This window comes from Pipistrellus hanaki (assembly GCF_964339955.1).
Source record: "Pipistrellus hanaki genome assembly, chromosome: 2".
In the NCBI taxonomy this organism is placed as follows: Eukaryota; Metazoa; Chordata; class Mammalia; order Chiroptera; family Vespertilionidae; genus Pipistrellus; species Pipistrellus hanaki.
Window position 1 is genome coordinate 196,349,706 of NC_140504.1, and position 16,890 is coordinate 196,366,595.

General features: G+C 65.6%; 1 long non-coding RNA gene across 1 annotated transcript; it reads left to right on the top strand.

The window, feature by feature from the left end:
• The first annotated feature begins 1,717 nt into the window (after nt 1-1,717).
• On the top strand, nt 1,718-16,462 carry LOC311618363. The gene is made up of 3 exons (XR_014794303.1): nt 1,718-1,971; nt 15,713-16,007; nt 16,347-16,462. It is a non-coding gene; the product is annotated as an uncharacterized lncRNA (long non-coding RNA).
• Nucleotides 16,463-16,890: the final 428 nt, after the last annotated feature.

The window sequence follows — 16,890 nt, forward strand, 5'->3', positions numbered from 1 at the left end:
TCTCCTGGGACAGCGGTTGGACTTCTTGCATTTGTTTATTCTTAATCTGGGGGTGATTTCTCCACCCCCCACCGGGGTTTCTTATTCAGAGATGGGGCCTTGCACACTGTGCTCCCTGGAGCACTCCCTCATCACACACACACACACACACACACACACACACACTGGCCCATCCACTGCCACCCCCACCTCCACCCCCACCCCCACGCGATTCTCTGAGGTCAGGGCTACAGAGACCTTCCCCCAGAGACCCCGGCCCCTGCAGGTCCGGGGCCGCGTCCCTGTGGTTCTGTCTTCATGGGTGCCACAGGCTGCTTGGTCTCCTAGCCACCTGCCCCGTGGCGGCCACCGCTGGCCGGCCCCTACAGGGAAGGGCCACAGCCGCAGGACGCCTGTCCCCCCTCCCCCGTGCCCCCCACAAGGGGCCGGTTCTGGGCCAGGGTGTTGGCGTTTGCCAGGAGCGCCTGGGCTTCCGGTGGCCGGCCCTGCTCACGCCATGTCCTCCAGCCGGTGAGGAAGGCGGTTCCTTCTGTCTCTGCTGAGACGTGGCTCCCTGACATCCGCCTCGCCAGGGCACAGTGTGCGATGTCGTGGGATTTCGTCTGTTGACAAAATCGTGCAACCAGGACCGTGCTCCAATCCCAGGACCCCGTCACCCGTCTGTGTTTAATTCACATTTTGGGCAAGATGGACCCGCAGGCCGGCCAGCTGGGGAGCGGGACCCTCGGGCCTCGGTGGTTACGGTTAAGACGGAAGGCCTCTGGGATGGCACTGTTTCGGAGCTGTGAGTGGGCATGTGCCAGGGCACACCCGGGGCCAGAGAAGCTTGCAACAGCCCCCAGGGCAGAGGGAGGCCGAGGACACTGGTCCCGCCTTCCCGCTGGGTGGCATCTAGATGCCTGGGGTGGGTGTTATTGGGGAGCCCCTTCCCACAGGGAGGGGGGTTCAGGGGTGTTCACCCCTGCACTCACTTGCGTCCCCACCAACTCCAAGGGCACAGGGTAGAGGCAAACAGAGAGAAGGGAGAAGGGGCGCCTCCCGGGCTGTCCCCGCCTTCCCCGGCTCCGTGCTCTGCACCGACCCGTTAGCGTTTGTGTCTCGGGACGTGGCGGGTGCGGGAAGGGGCTGCACCGGCGCCCTGAGCGGACCCCAGCCCAGGAGCCCGGTCCGCTCCGGGGCGCGGCGCCCCGCTGTGCCCCCGCCCGCCTCCCGCGCCGGCCGCCTCCCCCGGGCGGGCACTTCCCGGTCCCGTTCCGCACCCGGACCCCTTGCCGGGCCTGGAGCCGGGCGGCGGGCCCTCCCAGCCTCCGGCGGGCCCGGGACGCCGCCCGGCTCCGCGCCGGACACGGGTCTTTTCCCTCCTCCGGGGGAGGCCCGTGGGGGTCCCCGGGTTCCTCTCGGCTCCTTGCACCCCCGCTCCGCCCGCCGGGCTGCGGGCCGCCTCGGAGGGTCTGGGGCCACGGGCTGGGACACGGTTCCTGGGGGACGCGCCCTGGCATTCCGGCGGCGGAGGCGAGGGGCGCGGCGCAGGGTCCGAGCTATCCCCGCGGCGCACAGCCCGGCGCCCGAGGGGCCCCGCCTCGCGGCCCAGCGCACCGCCCGCCCCCGACGGACCGGCGTCTGCAGCGCCCCCGCCCCGTCCCGCTCCGCTGACGCGCCCCCGCCCCTCCGTCCCCCCCGGGTCCCTCCGGTTCAGGTGGGGGCGGTGCCGGGCCCGGCCTCCGGGGCGCCGCCTGCCGGACGGGGCGGTGGGACGCGCTCCCGCCCCGCGGCGCAGGGGGAGGACCGGCCGCGCCCGCCTGCCTGCGCCGGGCTTGCCTGGGCTTGTCCGGAGCCGCCGCTTCCCTCGGCCGCGCAGCCGGGACCGGAGGTCCTGCCGGAGCCCCGCCGCCAAGCCCGGGAGGAGGGGCCCGGGTCGCGCCCCGCGCCCGTCCGTGCGTCCGTCCGTCCGTGCGTCCGCGGGGAGCGCAGGTAACGCCGCTCTCCGCCGCGGGAAGGTGAGCGGGCGGGGCTGGGCTGCACCGGGCTCTGGGGCTGTAATCCCCATAGGAACACGCTGAGCCTGTGGCCTCCGAGGCCAAAGGGGAGAACTCCCAGAAGCAGCGCGATGCCCTGGGACTACGCGGTCCCGGAGAGGGTCCTCCTCGGGCCGCCCGCCGCCCTGCTCCCTCCGCTGCCCCGCGCAGGGGCGCCGGCCTGGAGCGGAGCGGAGGGGGCGCTGGTGTTACCGCCGCTGCCGCCCACGGGGCCGAGCAAACCCTGACCCCGGAGGTGGGAGGTGGGGGGCGGGGGGCGGGGGGCTTTCCCCCTTCCCCCCCCCCAACGCGGTTACGGAAAATCCTGGGGCTGAGCAAGGTGCTGTAATGGTGATGGAGAGGGCAGGTCTCCCAGCTCTGCCCTAAAGAGGCCCAGGAGAGGGGTTCAGGCTTCCAGTCCCCCAGGTCAGTGGTAGGCAAACTCATTAGTCCACAGAGCCAAATGTCAACAGAACAGCAATTGGACTTTGTTTTGAGATCCAAAATTTTTAAACTTAAACACTTCTCCAAAATGGACTCGCCCAGGCCGTGGTATTTTGTGGAAGAGCCACACTCAAGGGGCCAAAGAGCCACGTGTGGCTCGCAAGCTGAGCCGCAGTCTGCAGACCACTGCCCCAGGTGAAGGTGAGCGCCACCCTCACTAGCGCCCCGCGCCCGCCCCACTCCGCGGCTGCAGCCCTGCCCGCTTGTCCTAGTCCAGCTCCTGGCTGAGACCTGCAGGCGCGTGGCTGGGGGGGTGGGTGGAGGTGGGGGGGGTGGGGGGGGTGGAGGTGGGGGGGGTGGAGGTGGGGAGGGTGGAGGTGGGGGTGGGGGTGGGTGGAGGTGGGGGTGGGTGGAGGTATTGGTGGGCTTCCCCAGGGGAGGTGGCCGTGGCCAGGGAGCGGGGATGGGCACATGCTGGCGCCTTCACTGTCCTGTGCCTGGTGGAGCCCAGGGAGCAGGGCTGCTGGCTGTGCAGATGGTCCATCCTCCCCGGCCTCTTGCAGCCAGGGCGGCTGTGCCTCCTGGAGGGGCGCCCGGGGGGCCTCCGTAGCAGATGCCCTCGTGTCAGGGGCACGAGGAGGTTACGAGGGGCGGGCGGGCTCTGCGCCTGCCTCGGGTCCGAGCTCCGGGACACCCGGCCTTTCCTCTGAGCCTGTGTCCCCGCGGAGCCCCCAGTGCTGTGCACCCGGGAAGCTCCCTCACGGCCTGTCAGTGGGTGGAGAGCGGGTGGGGCAGCACCGGAAGGGACCCCGGGGCCCGTTGGCATCTGCTGCCATCCGGGTAGTGGCCTGTCTCCTGACCGTCCCAGCCTGAGGGCTGGCTGGACTGGCCCGCTCTGCCCCTCCTGTCAGCTCTCTCTCCCGCGTCCTGGGTCCCCGGACCGGACTGCAGGTTTACTTCCCGCCCCAAGTCCTGGCACCCATCACAGATCAATAGCGTCCTTCTCCACTCCGCACAGCGGGCGGGACTTCCCTGGATGGCGCCACCCGAGGGCCATCCCGCCCTGAACCGGCCTGGTCCCTGGCCTCCCGGCGAGGCGGGGAGGGAAGACGGGAAGACCAGCAGGTTCCCGGCCACACTGCTCCACCTCAGGTTAGGGCAGACCCGAGCTTCTGACCAGGCAGCGATGTTCCGCTGGTGAGCGCCAGTTTTTACAGCATGTGGCAGCCAGCCGCTTAGTCAGATCACAGGTGGGGAACCTTTTTTCTGCCAAGGGCCCTTTGGATATGTTTACGATTGCCCGAGGGCCACACAGAATTATCCACTTAGCAATGAGCCTGCCATATTTGAGCAAACATTTAATTAACTCGCCCCGAAAGCCTTGGCAGGGCCAGACCAAATATTTCTCAGGCCTCCTCTGGCCCAGGGGCCGGATGTCCCCGCCCCTGCCTCAGACTGTCCAATTGAAAAACGACAACAGCCAACACAACCATAGCCATCCAGGGTGGATGAATCAAAATTATACCTTTTTTTTTTTTTTTTTTTTTTTTTGCCAGATAGGCAAAAAATATATATATATTTTTTGGTGTGCTGCAGGATTGTAGGAATTAGTATGTGTGCCATGAAGTGAGAAAGGTTGAAAATCGCAGTAATAAGGAAATAGACGGGATTCATTCCTGCCTTCGTCCATTCGTAAAGCAAATATTTATCGAGTCCTTGCCATGCGCTGGCATCCTTTTAGCTCTGAGGCGATGGCAGTTAAACAAATGGCACATCCTGGCGGGTGGGGAGCTGGGCTTTGGTGGAGGTAATAGGCGATAAACGGACAGAGTAATATTTGGAACTGTCAGGTTGTGATCAGTGCTATGAGCAGTAGGAGGGTGACGTGTGCCGGGGCAGGGTGTCATTTGGGTGGGGGTGGGGGTGGGCGGCTACGTCATCGAGGGAGGGGAGGGCTTCCCGGGCAGCAGGGCCAGCAGAGCAGATCCTGTGCCTGGTGCATCTGAGACATTGGCCAGGACGGGAGAGAGCTAACAGGTACCAGGTGGAGCCGGGCAGGGCTTTGTAGGCCCGAGGACTTCGCAAGAAAATCCAGCGGGCGATGGCAGCAGCCTTTGGAGGGTTTTGAGCTGCACCTGTCATGATCTTACACCTTAAAACCACCCCTCTGGCTGTTGTGTAAAGAGAATAATGAGCTAAGAGTGGCAGCAGGGACACCCCTGGAGGCTATTCTTCGGTCCCCTCCTGGACTGCGGCTGTAGTGTGGAGGGGAGGGGAGGGGAGGGGAGGAAACTTTGGAGGTAAAGCCAGCAGCCTGCTCCTGGGTGGGTGACGGGGAGGGGCGGAGGAGGACACAAAGATGACTGCATACACCCTAGTCAGTTTTGCTCAGTGGTTGGAGCATTGGCCTTCAGACTGAAGGGTCCCAGGTTTGATTCTGGTCAAGGGTACATACCTTGGTTGCAGGTTTCCCAGCCCTGGTCAGAGTGCATGTAGGAGGCAACCAACTGATGTGTCTCTCTCACACTGATGTTTTTCTCAGCCTCTCCCTCTCCCTTCCACTCTCTCTGAAAATCAATGGGGAAGTGTCCTCGGGTGAGGATTAGCAAACAAACAGCATCAAAGATGGCTGCACAGACTGTGCCTTGCACAGAAGGACGGACTGTTCCCTGGGATGGGGAGCCTGGGGCAGCAGGCTGCAGGGTTTTCTGGGAGATCTGCAGTTCTGGTTTGGCTAGTTGCCCACGTGGAGATGGTAGGGTGTTGGGACCTGGAGTGAAAGAGAGAGGTCTTGCTAAGATGGCACCTAAGATGGTGCCATGGGGCTGGATGGGATTGCCGAGGGCGGGGTGGTGGTGGAGCAGAAGGTGGGAAATAGTCATCTTGGAGAACAGGGAGAGGATGGGCAAGGAAAGTGACAGGACAGCGCCTGACGTGTGGCAGGTGCTTGATCAATATTGGTTGGATGGATGGACGGATGGATGGATGGGTGAGTAAGTGGGTGGATGGGTGGGTGTGTGAGTGGGTGGGTAGTTGGATGGATGGGTGGATGGATGGGTGGTGGGTGGCCTGCCCTCCTGTTAGGTACAAACTGAGTGATCTGCTGCTGGTGGGGCAGCACCTGCAGGGACCCCGGTGTTAGGGAGGCAGGCAGATCACTGTTTGTACCACACCGAGAGGAGGGGCGTGGACTCCAGAGCCAGCAGAAGTGGCATCTTCTTGCGTGCACGTGTGTGTGTGTGTGTGTGTGTGTGTGTGTGTGTAGTGTACAGTAGGGGAGGACTGGCAGGGGCCCTTTAAGTCCAGCCTCAGTGATCGGAGTCCTCAGCAATGGAAGTGGCTGGTGCCCGCCGTCGGCTGTCTCCCGCATGCTGGGCCTGGGTGCCGATGCCACACGGAGGCTGCTGGGTGCGGGGTCTGGCAGCTTTTCCTCCCCTGGAAGTGCCCGCCAGGGCTGGGTGCGGGTCAAAGGCCTGCTGCCCGGGCCCAGCCTCTGGCTGGTGAATCGGGAAGGATGACTAACCGCCCGGGTTTGCTTCCTCATCTGTCAGACCGGGCTCGTGGGGGACCCCCCCGCGGAGCCGGGTGTGAAATCCATCCGATGATGGACACACACTCTGCCGCAGGCCGTGGCCGCTACGAGGCCTCACCGTGACGGAGAGCCTCGCTTTCCCAGGTGGAAGCCGGGAGAACCTTCCTCACCCCTGCAATCCCTGCCCTCCCTGCCCTCCCCGGGCTTTGGGGATTCTTGTTTGGTCGGCTTTTGCATTGCAAATCTCCCTCTCTCCACTTCCTAAAAATGGTGCTTTCCTTTGTTGTTGTCCTTAGCCAGCATTGCTGATACTTAGGGGTGCAAATCTCCCTCTCTCCACTTCCTAAAAATGGTGCTTTCCTTTGTTGTTGTCCTTAGCCAGCATTGCTGATACTTAGGGGAGTAAAGTGCCTTGGGTGGATGCCAAAGGCACCCTGAACCGCACCCGACCCCTTCTCCCACCCCAGTCCCTGGCTGTGGGCAGGTGGTAGCTGACCCCAGTGGGTAGAGCCCAACATCTACCAGCCTAGACCTGATGCCCTCCTCCCCACCCCCCACCTCACGGTGCCAATGACCTCTCCCACGCTGTCCTTGGGGACCCACTGCTCCCAGCCTCCCCACCTCCCCTGCCGGATTCCCATCGGGCCCCCCTCCTTCCTCTGGGCGGGTCAGCCTGGGGGGTGGGGGTGCCACGCTCCCTCCCCCTCGGAAGAAAGGAGTTTCACCACTCAGTGGAAGAAAAGCGGGCGGAGAAAAGGAGGGTGCCTCGGAGGAGGAGGAGCTGGGTGGGGGCGGGGAGGTCCCCTTGGGGGAGGGGTGTCAGCTGACGGGAGCGGCATGGATGGCTAACCCTGACATTGAACATATTCTGAGGAAGTCACACCACCTCGCAACCAGAGGAGTGGCTGAAGGAGGACCAGGACGTGGCCGAACACTGTGGATGTCTTCTGTGTGCGGTGCCCGTTCCCGTGCTGGGTGCCGAGAGTCGTGGCCACACACACACCCACACACACACACACACACACACACACCCCAGGCAGAGTATCAGGAGAGGGCACACCCTCGGCCTGGGCGCTGTGGGCAGCTTTATGCTCTGCTGGCAAGGGGACCACCCTGGAGGTCACAGCCGGGCCAGGCAGACAAAGGGGACAGTGTGCCTGCTTACACCCGAACAGACACAGTCTGCCTTTTCTGCCGAGTCAGGGCCACGCCGAACCTCGGGGCTGTGGATGATGTGTGTTTCATGGCCTTTCCGTGTCTCTGTCCTCCGCCCCTCGCTCTTCTCCGTTCTGTCAGTGACTGATTCCAGCAAACCTTCTCCTTTCTGAGTTGCTGCTCCTAAACTCCTGGGGGTCAGAACCCCCCCCCCCTGTCAGTTAGTCTTGCATGGAGGGACCAGGTTAGTACGGGGAGGGGGGGCAGAAGAGCAAGCCTGCCCTCCCCAGTGTCACAGCGAGAGGACCTTCCCTGGAACGCGGCATTGCGGGGACCCGCTGCTTTTGTTCACTGTCAGTCCCGTCGTGGACGTACCTGCCTCTGGATTTCACTGTGGAGCCGAGGTGAGGTGTTATTCAGGGGGTGATAGATGGACAGACAACGGGAAGATGACCGGGACACAGTACTGGGGGTCCCAGGACGGTCTCAGGAAGGGCAGCAAATGCTCGCTGGGGTTGGGCTGCTCAGAGGCCTCGTTCTCGCTCACTCCTCCGTCCCTGCCCACCCCTTCCCACCCCTTCCCACCCCGCTCCCCAAACCCGTGCTGTCTGCGCCCCCCCCCCCCCCCCCGTGCAGTTGTTGGAGGAGTTCCCAGAGGCCTCTGGGAGTGTATTAGTGCACGGTGGCTGCTGTAACAAATTACCACGAACTGGGCGGCTTAAAACAACAGAAATTTCCCCTCCCCAGCCGGGAGGTCAGGCATGGGAATCCAGCAGGGCACCCGTCCTGGCTCCTTCCTGCCGCTGCGGCCCCCTGCACCCCTGGGGTCCCGGCTGCACCCTGCAGCCCCTCCTCTCTTCACCTCACCTCCAGTGTCCGTCTCCTCTCCTGCCTTTAACCTCCTTGGGCCTCCATGGATAAGGACAGACACTTGTCATTGGATTTAGGGTTCACCCAGGTCAGGGGTCGGCAAACTCATCAGTCCACAGAGCCAAACATCAACAGTGCAACGATTGACATTTCTTCTGAGGGCCACATTTTTTAAACTTAAACTTCTTCTGATACCACTTTTTCAAAATAGACTCGCCCAGAGCCGCGGTATTTTGTGGAAGAGCCACACTCAAGGGGCCAAAGAGCAGCATGTGGCTCGGAGCCGCAGTTTGCCGACCACTGACCCAGGTGATCCAAAAGGACCTCATCTCAAAATTATTTTAAAAAAATATATATTTTTTATTGATTTCAGAGAGGAAGGAAGAGGGAGAGATAGAAACATCAACGATGAGAGCGAATCAACAATCCGCTGCCTCCTGCAACCGGGCATGTGCCTTGACTGGGAATCAACCAGGACCTCCTGGTTCTTAGGTCGATGCTCAACCACTGAGCCACACCAGCCGGGCTCACATCTGTACAGATGCTTGTTCCCAATGCGGTCCCATCCACAGGCCCCGGGGTTCGATGTGTCTGTCCTTCGGGGCTGATTTGTATTGGTGCCTAGAACAACGCCTGGCGCACAGTGGGGCCACGTCATGCTGCTGTCATCCTGTTATCACACTTCATTCCTTCACCGGTGTCTGGTGCCAGGACACAGAGGGAGGCGGGGGTGGCCCTGCCCGGAGGGGGCACGGCAGGTGTTTCCGGGTGTCTGAGTCTGCTCTGAGCCGGCTGCTCAGCTACGTCCCGGACAAGAGTAGTGTTAGCATTTTGGGACCGAACTGGGGAAAGCCCAGAGGACTGTTAACTTGAAATTCGGTGCTTCCCCAGCAGGGGAGAGCTGACCGAGGCCCGCAGGACCAGCACGGTCGTCTGGTGAAACTGGCAGGGAGGGAGGGTGCCGGGGGCAGAGACCGGCCCCGGAGGCACGGGCAGGAGAGAGCTAACGTCCCACGGGCGGGAGGCCCTGTCTGTGACCGCAGGGAGCTCTCCCGCCCACGGCCACACCCGCCCTCTCCCTCAGGGAAATTAAAAACTGGAGCTTCATTCTTTTGGCGTAAGCTAGATGACAAATTCACTCTCCCCTCACACGCAAAATCCCCTGAACGGACGAAGCTTCTGCTCGGCCCACCAGTGTGTGTGTGTCGGAGTTCTTCCGAGGGCAGGCCGGGTCCGAGGGGTGGGGTACGTGACAGGATGTGGGGCAGGAGGACAGCCCCTGGGGCCCCCGGCACCCCTCCTTCCTATTCCTCTCGGCCCAGCCTGGAGCGGCCCCACCGCGTTGGACATTGGGTCCCCATGCCCTTCCTTTTGGGGGGCAGGAAGCAGGCTCCCCCATTAACTCACTGGACTTCTTCCCCCTCTTCCCTCCTGTATCCGGATCTCCCGTTCGTCCCCCGAGATGGCAGCCTTCTCAGAGCCCCAGCCCCCGGGCCGGGCCCAGCGGGGCAGCCCCTCTGGCCAGCCCGCCGGGCAGGTGGCTTCTGTTTGCCGGGGCACCTGCCCAGGGCGCGGCAGCAGTAGGTTTTGTTGTTGTTGTTTTAAATATATTTTATTGATTTTTTTACAGAGAGGAAGGGAGAAGGATAGAGAGTCAGAAACATTGATGAAAGAGAAACTAGGATCAGCTGTCTCCTGCACACCCCCTACTGGGGATGTGCCCACAACCAAGGTACATGCCCTGGACCGGAATCGAACCCGGGACCCTTCAGTCCGCAGGCCGACGCTCTATCCGCTGAGCCAGACCAGCCAGGGCGGCAGCGGTAGGTTGTGTGTGATCCGCAGACACACGCACAGCTTTGGGTGTTTATTTTATGGACGGATTCGCTTTCCTTTACGGCAGTCTCAGAGTGCACCGACTGGTTCCACTGTGCCGTGGTTGTGGCAGACGCTGCGCGGGGCGTTGCCATTGACGAGAGAGGGAAGGAGATGAGGGTGTTAGAGCCGTGAGCGGGCGCTCCTGCCAGCACAGCCCTGCCCCCAGCTCCGGCCTCGGTCTGGGCTCCGCTGGCAGGACGGGCATCTGGGAGGGGGGGGCCTGGGGGACACTTCCTGGGCGTTGGAGGGGGTCACAGGTGGCGGCCGTGACAATGCTGAATCTCAGGCCGGGAGCACCAGGGGGCGGTTCCGAGGGCAGGGGGCTGGCCTGGCAGCTCCGGGGGAGAAGCAGGCACAGCGCTTACAGGTGCTGGGGTGGGGGCGGGGTGCACGTTAGCACCCATGACCCTTCCTCAGGGTGACCCAGGGGCCAGTGATGCCCTAGGACCTCATTGTGGTCCCCCTGCTGGGGTGTGGGCAGGAGCGGGGAGGTCAGCCGCGGCTCCTCCCCGTGGGCCTGGCGGCACAGAGGCTGGTTTTTCCCGTTCCCTCAGCCGGAGGGGGTGCTCTCGCCTGCCCCTGCCTTCCCCTCTGCCCCCCAGGCTCACTGGGGCAGCTGTGGGGGTCCGGTGACCCTGATCGGCAGCCGTGGGAGACTCGGTGGAAAGTTTTCTGAGCAGGGAAAGTGTGTCCCCAGGACAGTAGGTATGGATACGAAGTATTTGCTCTCATTTTTATTTTTTTAAAGGTTCTTGTAAAATTAAAAGTCCACATCTCCCCCAGCTCCCTAAGGCGGCCCCATGAGCCTGGGCCTGCATCTGCCTTGGCGCGGCCACCCAGTTAGGGGGCGGTTTCTGTGGACTCTGCTGGGCCTCAGGGCGACCAGCAAATGCCCGGATTGGATTGCGAGGGGCTCCCTTTAGTTCCGGACCTCCGCCTCCTCAGATCCTGTCCTCAGTTGCCCCCACGCGCACTTTGTCTCTGGGGGTCGGGGTGAGGTCTCTGAGGGTCAGGGTGAGGTCTCTGGAGGTCGGGGGGAGGTCTGTGGGGGTCGGGGGGAGGTCTCTGAGGGTCAGGGTGAGGTCTCTGGGGGTCGGGGGGAGGTCTCTGGGGGTCGGGGTGAGGTCTGTGGGGGTCGGGGGGAGGTCTCTGGGGGTCGGGGGGAGGTCTGTGGGGGTCGGGGTGAGGTCTCTGGAGGTCGGGGGGGAGGTCTGTGGGGGTCGGGGGGAGGTCTGTGGGGGTCGGGGGGAGGTCTGTGGGGGTCGGGGGGAGGTCTGTGGGGGTCGGGGGGAGGTCTGTGGGGGTCGGGGGGAGGTCTCTGGGGGTCGGGGGGAGGTCTGTGGGGGTCGGGGAGAGGTCTGTGGGGGTCGGGGGGAGGTCTGTGGGGGTCGGGGGGAGGTCTGTGGGGGTCGGGGGGAGGTCTCTGGGGGTCGGGGGGAGGTCTGTGGGGGTCGGGGGGAGGTCTGTGGGGGTCGGGGGGAGGTCTGTGGGGGTCGGGGAGAGGTCTGTGGGGGTCGGGGGGAGGTCTGTGGGGGTCGGGGGGAGGTCTGTGGGGGTCAGGGTGAGGTCTGGGGGTCGGGGGGAGGTCTGTGGGGGTCGGGGGGGAGGTCTGTGGGGGTCGGGGGGAGGTCTGTGGGGGTCGGGGGGAGGTCTGTGGGGGTCGGGGTGAGGTCTGTGGGGGTCGGGGGGAGGTCTGTGGGGGTCGGGGAGAGGTCTGTGGGGGTCAGGGGGAGGTCTGTGGGGGTCGGGGGGAGGTCTGTGGGGGTCGGGGGGAGGTCTCTGGGGGTCGGGGGGAGGTCTCTGGGGGTCGGGGGGAGGTCTGTGGGGGTCGGGGTGAGGTCTGTGGGGGTCGGGGTGAGGTCTCTGGGGGTCGGGGAGAGGTCTCTGGGGGTCGGGGTGAGGTCTGTGGGGGTCGGGGGGAGGTCTGTGGGGGTCGGGGGGAGGTCTCTGGGGGTCGGGGGGAGGTCTGTGGGGGTCGGGGGGAGGTCTCTGGGGGTCGGGGTGAGGTCTCTGGGGGTCGGGGTGAGGTCTGTGGGGGTCGGGGAGAGGTCTCTGGGGGTCGGGGAGAGGTCTGTGGGGGTCGGGGGGAGGTCTGTGGGGGTCGGGGAGAGGTCTGTGGGGGTCGGGGTGAGGTCTGTGGGGGTCGGGGTGAGGTCTCTGGGGGTCGGGGTGAGGTCTGTGGGGGTCGGGGGGAGGTCTCTGGGGGTCGGGGGGAGGTCTGTGGGGGTCGGGGGGAGGTCTGTGGGGGTCGGGGAGAGGTCTGTGGGGGTCGGGGTGAGGTCTGTGGGGGTCGGGGTGAGGTCTCTGGGGGTCGGGGGGAGGTCTGTGGGGGTCGGGGAGAGGTCTGTGGGGGTCGGGGTGAGGTCTCTGGGGGTCGGGGGGAGGTCTGTGGGGGTCGGGGGGAGGTCTCTGGGGGTCGGGGGGAGGTCTGTGGGGGTCGGGGGGAGGTCTCTGGGGGTCGGGGGGAGGTCTCTGGGGGTCGGGGGGAGGTCTGTGGGGGTCGGGGGGAGGTCTGTGGGGGTCGGGGGAGGTCTGTGGGGGTCGGGGGGAGGTCTCTGGGGGTCGGGGGGAGGTCTGTGGGGGTCGGGGGGAGGTCTCTGGGGGTCGGGGGGAGGTCTCTGGGGGTCGGGGGGAGGTCTGTGGGGTCGGGGGGAGGTCTGTGGGGGTCGGGGGGAGGTCTGTGGGGGTCGGGGGGAGGTCTCTGGGGGTCGGGGGGAGGTCTGTGGGGGTCGGGGTGAGGTCTCTGGGGGTCGGGGGGAGGTCTCTGGGGGTCGGGGGGAGGTCTGTGGGGGTCGGGGGGAGGTCTCTGGGGGTCGGGGGGAGGTCTGTGGGGGTCAGGGTGAGGTCTCTGGGGGTCGGGGGGAGGTCTCTGGGGGTCGGGGGGAGGTCTGTGGGGGTCGGGGTGAGGTCTGTGGGGGTCGGGGGGAGGTCTGTGGGGGTCGGGGGGAGGTCTGTGGGGGTCGGGGGGAGGTCTGTGGGGGTCGGGGGGAGGTCTGTGGGGGTCGGGGGGAGGTCTGTGGGGGTCGGGGGGAGGTCTGTGGGGGTCGGGGGGAGGTCTCTGGGGGTCGGGGGGAGGTCTCTGGGGGTCGGGGGGAGGTCTCTGGGGGTCGGGGGGAGGTCTGTGGGGGTCGGGGGGAGGTCTGTGGGGGTCGGGGGGAGGTCGGGCTGGCCTCCCCCGGGGCAGGCACCTCTGGGTGCGTGGCCCTGGCTGGCGGGTCAGGGACGCAGACTGACTGCTCTCCGGGCGGACGGGGCTTTATCCATCCGGGCGAGACGCACACGTGCCGGTCCCGGCCCGGAGGCACCTGCCCCGGGGGTGAGGACTCTCTCCATCGCTGCCCTGTGAGCGCGCCCGGGGGGCTCTGCGGAGGGAGCCCCTCGCCCAGGCGGGGTCTGTCCCGGAGGCCCTCCCGGTGCCGGCCCCGCCCTCCCCTGGCCGTGTCCCCAGCAGTGGCCCTCTGGGCGGAGGGACGTGTCCGGTGACCAAAGATGACTGTGTGCCTCGGACTTTTAAAAAACACCTTTTCGTTGTGTTACAGCCGTTTTCCTCCGTGGAGGGCTGTTGACGTTTGGGGTGGAGCCGTTCTTGGGGGGCGGGGGGGGCTGTCTGGTGCCTGGGGGGTGGTCATCAGCCCCCCAGCCTCTACCCACTGGGTCCCAGGGGCGCCCCTCCCTTGTGGTGACACTGCCCGATGGGGCACACAATCCCCCCTGCTCCCCGCTCCCCCCCCCCCGCCACCCCGGCCCCCGAGAATGAGGTGACCAGATGTCCCGCTTTGGGCGGGACAGTCCCGATTTTTAACAATTCGTCCCGCGTCCCGTGGCGTTTTAAAAAAGTCCCGATTTTTGAAAAAAAAAATCGGGACTTTTTTAAAACGCCGCGGGTCAAATTGTTCAAAAGCGGGACGTCTGGGCACCTTACCCAAGAACCGCTGGCTCAGGGTGCGGGTCGGAGGGGCTTTCATCACCGCTGCCCTCGCTCCCCGCGGCCCCCCGCGCTCTCTCCCGGAGGCTGAGCACAGGCACCGGCTCACTTGTCTGCGTGACTCGCCAGCGCCCGCCCCACGCAGCTGCCCCGCGTGGGGGACCCCGGTGACTTACCCCAGGACCCTGCCGGGACCCCGCGTCTCCCGGCTTCCCCAAAGTCCTGCTGGGCGGGCGGAGCCCCCGCCGCCGGCTCTCCTGCCCGCACCTCCGCGGTTCCGCTTTCTGAAGTCACCGCCCTTTCCCTCCCGTGACGTCCGCTCTCAGCCCAGCGACTGGTGGGGGATCTGAGGGCCGGGCCAGGGGCCCAAGGCTGGCCGTGCTGGGAGGACTTCTTAGGGCCTGGGACCCAGCCCTGGGGGAGAGGGAGGCAGTGGAGCGGGGCTGGAGAGCCAGGAGGAGGAGGATGGGCCCACTGGGGTCACACCCCCCGCTACCCATCAGGTCAAGACCTGCCGGTTTACTGTCCCCCAGGGGGTCACAGAGAGCCCCTGGCTTTGAGGGGCCTCACGCAGCACAGTGAGGCTGTGAGAAGACACCCCCTCATTCCCCCCAGGTTGGCGGCCACGCCAGGTTCTCCTTCCAGCCTGGGGGGGGGGGTGGGGCGGGGAGTGGCTGGACCCCGAGGACGTGGGTGAGGTGCCTGAATTCCACCACCGGTCCCCCTGCTCCTCCCTCTGCCTCCCTGTCCCCCAGGGAAATGGGCCCCGGCTTCTGAGGAGGGGGTGAGACCTCAGCATCGCCCTGCTCTCGGGAACCGAGTCACAGACGAGCCCGGGTGCCCCGCTCCCCGCAGCGACGCGGGTCAGCTCTGCGGGGCTCCGGGGCTCGGTGTCCTGGGCCTGAGCCTGAGCGGTGGCCGGGGTGGCCGGTCCCGCCCGCAGCCACGTCTGTGACCGTGACCTCAGACAGCTGGGCGCTCCCAATCCCCAGGCTCCAGGGGCATCGGGGCCGGAGGGGGGAGGAAGGGAAGCCACACCAGCTGCCGAGGACTCAGTCCGACGGCGGCCCCGAGGCCGTGATGCTGCGCCTGAGGCCACCAGCCCCCCGAATGCCACCAGCCCCCCAGAGTGCCACCAGCCCCCAGAATGCCACCAGCCCCCCAGAATGTCACCTGCCCCCCAGAATGCCACCAGCCCCCCAGAATGCCACCAGCCCCCAGAATGCCACCAGCCCCCAGAGTGCCACCAGCCCCCCAGAATGCCACCAGCCCCCCAGAATGCCACCAGCCCCCCAGAGTGCCACCAGCCCCCAGAGTGCCACCAGCCCCCCAGAGTGCCACCAGCCCCCAGAGTGCCACCAGCCCCCCAGAATGCCACCAGCCCCCCAGAATGTCAACAGCCCCCCAGAGTGCCAGCAGCCCCCCAGAGTGCCAGCAGCCCCCCAGAATGGCTGGTTGGGACCCTGGTTGCACACCGAGCCAGGCCTCTCCCACAGACCAGAGACACCCCAGGTGCTCGGGGCCGGGGCCGGGGGCATGGGGCCTGCATGTGCTCAGAGCAGCGTGCGGGGCGCCCGGCTTCCCTCTGCTCTCCGGGCTGCTCCCCGCCTTCACCTGCGCCCGCCCGGCCGGCCTGGCAGAGCCGCGCCTTCCGGATGCCAGGTCCGCGGTAGCGGGTCTGCTGACGGCCGGAGCCGAGCACTTTCCCAAAATAGCCGCCCGAGGGGCAGGGCAGCCCTGGAATTTGACCCTGATGGTCACCCTGGCGGCCTCACCGGGCCCCGGGCCGCCCAGCCCCACCTGACGGTCCCCGTCCGCGAGGGACTGCTGGCGGGTGCGGGCCGGGTTTTTCCTCTTCCCCACCCTCTTCCTCTTCCCGTTCTTTCTCTTCAGCTTCAGGTTTAGAGTCCAGATGACTCAGGAGAGATGTCCCAGCCCCGGATTGGCTGGGGCAGGTCACAGGATGGGGGCAGAGCGGCGAGGACAGGAGAGAGAACCCACATGCCGAGCCCTGACCTCCGTAGGTGAGTGCACCGTGGAGGGCAGGGCGCTGGCCCAGCCCTGCCCCTGGCAGCCACGCCCGTCCGAGGCGGCAGCAAGCCCGACGAGTCCGGCAGGTGGAGCCGGCCCGGCAGCCCTGGGGCCGCCGCTGGAGGTCGATCCCTGCCCTCCCGCAGCCACAAAGCAGGTAAGACACCGTCTGAGGTTTTCTGCTGGTTTAGTTCTTTGAGGGAAAGGCCTTTGGAGTTAGTGGGGGAAATCGTTATTTGGTGTGGCCGGGGTTTACTGGGGTTTTGCATAGGAAATTTGGCTTTGATGTTAGAAAAGCGAAAAGCACCATCGCCTGGTCCTGGGTTCCGAAAAGCAAACACGTTACCGAGCTGTGCATGCCCGGCGGCCGGCGGGAAGGCCAGTCCGGAGGGGTGAGAGCACACGTGGTGCTGATGGTGGGGCCGTTACCTGCTGTGTGTGGCAGGGGGTTGGGTGGGGGCTCAGCCTTATCCAGGGACCCGCTGTCCCCACGCAGAGAACACGGGATTGCTGGGCCTCTGCTGAGACTCACATTGACGCGCCGGCCCAGGGGATGGGTTTTACGTGGCACCGAGGGTCTGACATCCCCTCTCCTGTGAGAAGACTCCGCCTGCAGAGCCAGCTCCAGCCTGTCCCTCCGACCGTCCAGCCGGTGAGCGCCCCTTCCCTGTCTCCTGTCTCCCGGGGATGTTGGGGGTGGGAGGGAAGGTGGGGTATGGGGTGCACAGGAAGGGAGGGAGCGCAGGTCTGAGGAATAGACCCAGGACCCCCCCCCCTCCGCCCCCGTGGTGGGCACCTCCAGCAGTTCGGCCACATGGGGTCAGGTTCTCTCACATCTGCTCTCCGAGGACCGGCTTCCGCTGGCGGGCTCCCCTCCCGGGGTCTCTCCTGCTGAGTGAGGACACCTCCCACCCCCTGCTGGCTTTCCCGCACATCCCATTGGCCAGCCCAGCCCATCGGAGGCGAGAGACGGGGTTGACGTGGTGGAATTGGTGAGACGGGGTTGCTGTGGTGGAATTGGTGAGACGGGGTTGCTGTGG